At 46.9% G+C, this 6,443-nt stretch overlaps 1 protein-coding gene across 3 annotated transcripts in view; it reads left to right on the top strand.

The window, feature by feature from the left end:
• The first annotated feature begins 2,022 nt into the window (after nt 1-2,022).
• Daam1 (dishevelled associated activator of morphogenesis 1) overlaps nt 2,023-6,443 on the top strand; it is a 161,925-nt gene continuing 157,504 nt past the window's right edge. For 2 of the 3 annotated variants that reach the window (XM_040742960.1, XM_040742958.1), the window contains exon 1: nt 2,055-2,301. The gene's annotated coding sequence lies outside the window, so the exon portion shown is untranslated. Of the gene's footprint in view, nt 2,302-6,443 lie in introns of all 3 variants that reach the window. The other variant, XM_040742959.1, reaches the window with a different exon arrangement.

The raw sequence follows: 6,443 nt of genomic DNA, 5'->3' as shown, positions 1-6,443 counted from the left end.
CCTCTGTTTTATCTATTATACAGACTGTGCTTTCTATCTGGAGATCAGCTGTGCTACATGACACACCCTGAAATACTGTTATAGAGAATGGATTCTTTTGCTTTGGGTAAGAGTCTATTCCTTTTCTTTGTTGCTAAGAACCAAGAGAGCTTGCTGAAAGGTAATTTCTTCTAGAAAATTATTTCCCTGAGTGTGCCTTAACAGTATGCTTTCATCCACAAGGATAAACCTTGCCTGATAGAAAGGTTCCAAGTTAAATTTATTGACTCAGTAAATTTCAAGCTCACTGCTTATGTTTCCACCTAAAAGCTTTCCGCAGTTATAAGATTCGAGGAGCCTTTAGAATCATCCCAGGTCCGGTTTCTTTCTGAATATTTTCCCACAGCAAACTATGCAATACATTAAGCCTACCCATTAGCTAGAGCATCACTGCTTGTCTCCTTGGTCTGATGGCCAAAGGAACATTTGTGCTGTCTGGGTTCCATTTAAGATAATATTTGAGATGGACTGAGTAGATCAGAAGAGCAACAGAGTTATGCTGCTTCCACGGAGGAAAATGGGTTTGATCTGGACAGAGTAGGCTTGTCAAAAGAAAATGAGAATTCAGCAGTAAGCCTCCTCTTTCACAAAGCTATCTTTTCTCTGGGATTGTCATCCAAGAATATGCTTCACTTGAACCTTAGTGTTTCAAGATGAAAAGGGGAGGTGAGTGATGATGTTCAACCAGCAATTAGGAGAAGAGTTGCTGGAGATTTTAATTGTCAATCTTCATTTCCTAAGAAGTGAAATCTTAATTTTGCTGGTGGAAGTGGGCATGTGAGCTCATCATAGCAGTACCACTGAAAGCTGAATAAATAAATGCATTTTTTTCTTGTAAAAAGACACCTGGAGATTTGCTCCTCTTGTTAATTTTTCAAGTTTTGTATTCATTGAAGGGGATAACGACACAGAAAACTTTTATGTATTAAAGCCAAAACAGCTAGAAGGGTCAGAATTCCACTACCCACCCTTTGCTTACACATTTAGGTGTCTGAAGATCGGGGCAATCCTTGCAGGATACTGTTTACTTTAAGGTTTAAAAAAAATTACAGTTTTAAAAGGAAACGTGTGGGGAGCGAGGGTGGAGGCAGTGTTGCGGATTTTAAATTTTATGAATGCATAATTAACTAAAACTTTTAGACCTGCATGCCGTCTTCGGAGGAGCTGTGAGCCACCAGGGCGGGAAGTCTCTTCAGAGATGAACAAAAGCATGGCTTTGCGATAGCATTATCTCCACAGCAGCAGGCTCGCGGACGCAGGCTTGTGGTGACTGTCTCTGTTTTCTACTACACTGCATTTTCATTAGTGACAGCCGCCAGTTTTTCTGTCAGGTCAGCCGACTAAGCTGTTCCTGTCTTTCTGTTTGGCTACTCGGTCTTGGTTAAAAAGGGGGAGATGGAAAGAGAGGAGAAAGGTGAATTGAGCCCAGTGGTGTGCAAGGGGATTCCTCCCTTTCACGACTGGCGTTGTTTGATCCTTGGGGACAGGGGGAAAAACAGGCTCGGTATTCAACCCAGACAGAACCCCTGGAGTCCTATGAATTAGTGGCTTTGAGGAGAAGCAGAGAAAGGCTTTTATGGACCCTTCCCAGCTGGGGGCAGGAGAGCCCAGTGGATCAGAAGTGCCCAGTAGGTGTGAGCGAGTTCTGGACGTCCCTTGGTCCCGCCGCCTACCCTCTCGTTGGCAGGAACAGAGGTCAAGTCAAAGGGCACGGCCGCTGGGTGCCCCTCCCTCTCGGCCAAGCGGTTTGCAGCTTGGTTTCTGAACGACCACCGCAGGCACTGCTCGACTGGAGGGCGGGGAGGGGGCGGGTCCGAAGGGGCGGGGAGGGGGCGGGCACAGAGGGGAAGAGCGGCACCTCGGGAAATGTAGTTCTTGCGGGGCGAGGACGGAGAGGCTATTTTGGCTCTGTGTGCAATGATTTACACTACAACTCCCAGAATCCAAAGGGCCTGGTCAGGGCGTCCCATGCGCAGTGGACGCCACATCGTATCCTATCAGGCGAGGCGAGGGTGATGTCACCTGCGAGTTGGTAACCTACGAGCGGCTGTGAAGGGAACTGTTTAACCGGATCCCATTGTACCGGGAACGCAGAGCGGCCTTTTCAGCATGCAGCAGCTGCTCAGGTGAGGGGACGCCTCGGCTCGCCCGCCGTACTCATTCATTAGCGGCACCGCACCGTGGCGCGGGGTGGGCGTGCTGGTTCCTCGCGCTGTTGGCGGCGCTCCTTCCTGCTGCTTCCCGGAGCTCCCGGGCCAGTAGGTAAATATTAAACTCGTCCTTCAGGTTGGGTCTGGGTGGGAACGGGACCGAGACTGCTACGGGCTGCCAAACTAGGCTCTGGAAAATGGCTGCAGCGCGGCACGGAGCGAGGCGAACCTGAAGGAAGGCGTCCCTGAGGATGGGGTCCCTCCCTTCTTTCTTTCCTAGACTATCTGTGGTAGTAGAACCGGCCGGGTACAGCTCGCCCGCCTCCCGGCCGAGGGTTCCCCGGGGCCAGGGCTGCGGGAGCTGCGGCAGCGGGCGGCGCTCCTGGGCCGCTGGCTCTGTAGTATTGTGGGCTCCGTGGTGGCCGAGAGTCCCTCGCCGTCCCTGGCACCTTCTGGTCAAGCCGTACTTGAAACGGGGGGGAGTGACTGTAATCCACAGTGGCCCTGCTTACTATGTGTTGAGAGAGAGGGAAACCCGGCGTTGCGGAGGCCGCGAGCTGGCGGCTGGCGGCAGCGCGGGGAGATGCGCCTCCCGGGGACCTGACCCGGCTCCCCGCGCCCTGCTTCGGAGGGGCACATCTCAGTCTTGGCTCTGCCGAATCGAGCCTGTAAAGGGCACCTACCTGGGCGGGGGCTAAACGCCTTCCCTATAACCCTGGGGGTGACCGGGTGGAGGATAACCTAAGGATAAGGCTCGCTGTGGGGGCAGGAGGGCTGGATAATCGGGTTTATCCAACTGGTGCCCCAAACCAGCTGTTTGTGATTGGCTTGTCTCCTGACTGGAGAGGAGACCGAGGCGAGGCCCGGCGCGACAACTCTGAAGTCCTTCTGGATTTGCTCTCCCCTTTCTCCGTCAGTTTCATTCGTTTGTTTACTCACACGTTCATCAGACCCTTCTGAGGTCTTTTGCACGTTCCTTACAGCCAAGGTTTGGGGCGTTCTGTCCCTCCGCATAACATGTTTTACTGTGCTCAGGGATTGAATTTTGCTCTCTAGTCCCTCTCTCCCATCATCAGCCTTCATAGAGCTTCCATAGCAAATGCTGCCCGTGACCGTTTTGCCCTCATTGAATTGGTAGTTTCTTGAGATTCGAGCCGGACCTAGTGAATTGAAGCAGTTTGCCTGCAAGACGAATCCGGTTGCCATGGCGACTTCTGCCTTCGGAATCTTAACAGCTCGCACTGCTGTTTCAATTCGTTGTGGCTCTGCGGGCAGCTGGGAGGGCGTGGCCGGGGGTGTGGTCAAATGTTTGCCTTAAGTCCAGCTGCTCCCTCTTCCTCACCCTTCTGGCAGCTCTGGGACTCCCCCTGTTCTCTCCTACCTAGCTTGGACACCCTCTTTGGACCCCTTTCCCTCCCTCGTGCTGATACATCTTCTCAAAAGGAATTGTCTGGGGCTTTGTTCTGAGGCAAACTAAATTTGGAAGATGTCTTTCCTGCATCAAGTGAACAACTGTATCTTTCCGTCATTGCCACAGTTAATAGTGTTGGAAGCAGTTTTCTTAACAAGGTCACTCTGCCCAGACCTACACTGCTCCCTGGTCAGAAAATAGCCTGAGGTGTCATTACCTGAAAATGACAGAGCAATTAATAACTGAAATTGAAGCGTGGGAGCACAGTTGTCACAATATTTTTCATAAAGTCCAAAGTCCAGCTGCTGATGGTCCTTACTTTGGATGCTGAAACTCAGAGCTCTAGATCCTGTAGTACCACCTCTCTCTAGTCGTGGACTAAACCATTACCTCTGGGGCACCTGTCATCTCACTGATAGTGTGGACAGGCTAGTTCAAAGAATACCTAATGCTGATTCTAGGTTTAAAGTCTTGCAACTCTGAAAATGACCCCTCCTCCCAATAGCACAAGGTTTAAACTGAGCTCTGACATTGTAGCATTCAGTTTGTGTTGCTGACCCCAAAACCAAGATCCTTGGGGTGCTGTTGAAAAATGGACAAGGTAGCTGTAAGTACTATTTTCAAATTTGCAGTACACTTGATAGTACTATTATCTTAAGCATCTGGGCTTTTATGTTCTAGTCACAATTAGTTGTTTACATTTTGTGGTTTGCAGAGCCTTGATGAATGTAGTTATTTGTAACTTAATTGAACAAAAGGCAACTAAATTATATTAAGATGTTTGTTTACCATTGTCTGCTTGCATTTTATCCTGTGTGTGTTCTCTCTCAAGAATGGGGAGTGGTGAATATAGGAGTTTCTATGAGAGTGTATTCATGTACAGGTTAATGCTTGGGTTGCTGTGCCAAGTGGTTAACACTCATATTTTGTCTTAAGTAGGTGGTTACATCCCTGTAAGGCAGCAATACCAGAAGTTTTCACTCTTTTATTATTATATTTTTTTTGTTCTAGGATTTATCATAATGGGGAAAATGTCCTTCTTTTATTATCTTATTTGTCTTTGCTCTGTGTGCTAAACTCCTTGAATGCAGGCTCTTTGTCTTCTCAGTCTTTCCAGAATTTGGAACAGGTTTCTTTAATAAGCATTTGTTAGTTGAATATTAAGGAGGATTGGAAATCCAAGAACTGTATACTGTCTCCTGATAGTTATGTAATTTGTTGTAATACTTTCCCTGTGTTTTTTTTTTGTCAACACATCTTACTACAATTCTTTCCATGAGTGTAAAGATGATTTATTTTGTTATTTTATAATTTCTTTTAGAATGCATTCACCTACATAGGTTATTGCTATAGTTTCTTAGTATACTAAACTAGATACTTTTATTAGCTGTACTCTCCTTGGCCCAGATAATGTTCCCAGAAGGTGTATGGCAGAAAACCGCGGAGAAAGACAAGGCAAAGATAGCTAGAAGCTTTTGTCAGTCCACCAGTGGCTGCTGGAGTTGCTGGGAGACCGCAGCCTTGTCATCTGGGGCAGAGTTGTTCTATAAACAGGATCTGTTCCAGGCCATTCCTAGGAAAGGACATTTGTTTAGTATTGGTTAAGGTGTTATGCAGTGGTCAAATCTGGTGGGTCTGGATTCTGAACCATCTTGAGAAGGGTGATAGAGAAGCATGATGGGTCGGTCAGTCACATCCTTGGGTGAAATTTGAAACCTGCCTTTCTTTCTCTTCTTGGCAGGTAGTTCTGAGTGTTGAGAATGTGCTTGTGGATAGTTTTATTTGAGCTACTTTGTTTAAAGAGCCTGTCTTTAGTGTTGGTAACATGGTTCTCCCGACAAATAGGTGCTTAAGAACAACACAGTTAAGACTGAAATAGTTTCATTTTGTAAATATTTAGAGTATGGCTTTGGCTTGAGAATCTCGGATTCTTCTGTGAAAACACTTCAAAGTTACAGCTGGATAAGAGGGAACAAGGCTTTCCCACAAAGCTAGGTACCACTGAGCTTCAGGTGTTTGGTTCAGAAATGATCCACAGAATTTGTCACTGGGATGGGAGTCTTTCCTAGCTCCTGTAGTCTTGTGTTTCCAAATCTTAGGTCTGTATTCCATTAGTTCAGGAAAAAACAAAACTTTGCCAATTTGGGTTGCCAAACTTGTTTTCTCTACAGGGCACTTAGTCAAAATGAAAGTGTCCTCCCCACCCCTTGGGATAAGAGTTATGAATTGCTGTCACTTGTTCTGGTGTTAATTTGGTGATGGAGGAAAGCTTTCCAGTTAGTATCTTAGTCAAATACTTCCAACATCCTTTTTTTTTTTTTTTTTTTTGAGCTCATAGGTACCATTTCAGTGGTCTTTTGTTTCTGTTTGTGGCTTGTAAGTCTGGATGGCAGAACAGCTAGGGCAGGTTGAGGTGAGGTGGGGAATATCGATTTTCAAGTTACTTAGTGAATGCACTGTCTTTTATGTATATTTCGGTAGAGACCATGTCCTCAGCTCATTAACATCCCCACTGAAAGGAGGACAGATAAAGATGAGATGCCAGCTGATCTCAATGACCTATATTCCTGCTCAGCAGACAGCAGAGAAAGATGTCCACCTTTTAGTTTCTGGTATCCTCCTCTGCTGTCCCAGGAGCAGGGAACAGAACATCTCCAAGGGAGTTTACTTTCATAGTGTAAGAATGGATTGTTGAATCTCAAGAGCATAGCATAGCATAGCATAGCATAGCATAGCATAGCATAGCAACAAGGGTTCTGTCCCCACCTGTGTCCCCAGTTTTTGAGACAGGGTCTCATGTATGCCCGGCTGACCTTAAATGCATACAGTGGAGGACAGGTTTG

The sequence above is a fragment of the Mesocricetus auratus genome, unplaced genomic scaffold, assembly GCF_017639785.1.
Source record: "Mesocricetus auratus isolate SY011 unplaced genomic scaffold, BCM_Maur_2.0 Super-Scaffold_15014, whole genome shotgun sequence".
NCBI lineage: Eukaryota > Metazoa > Chordata > Mammalia > Rodentia > Cricetidae > Mesocricetus > Mesocricetus auratus.
This window is presented reverse-complemented; position numbering and strand designations above follow the sequence as displayed.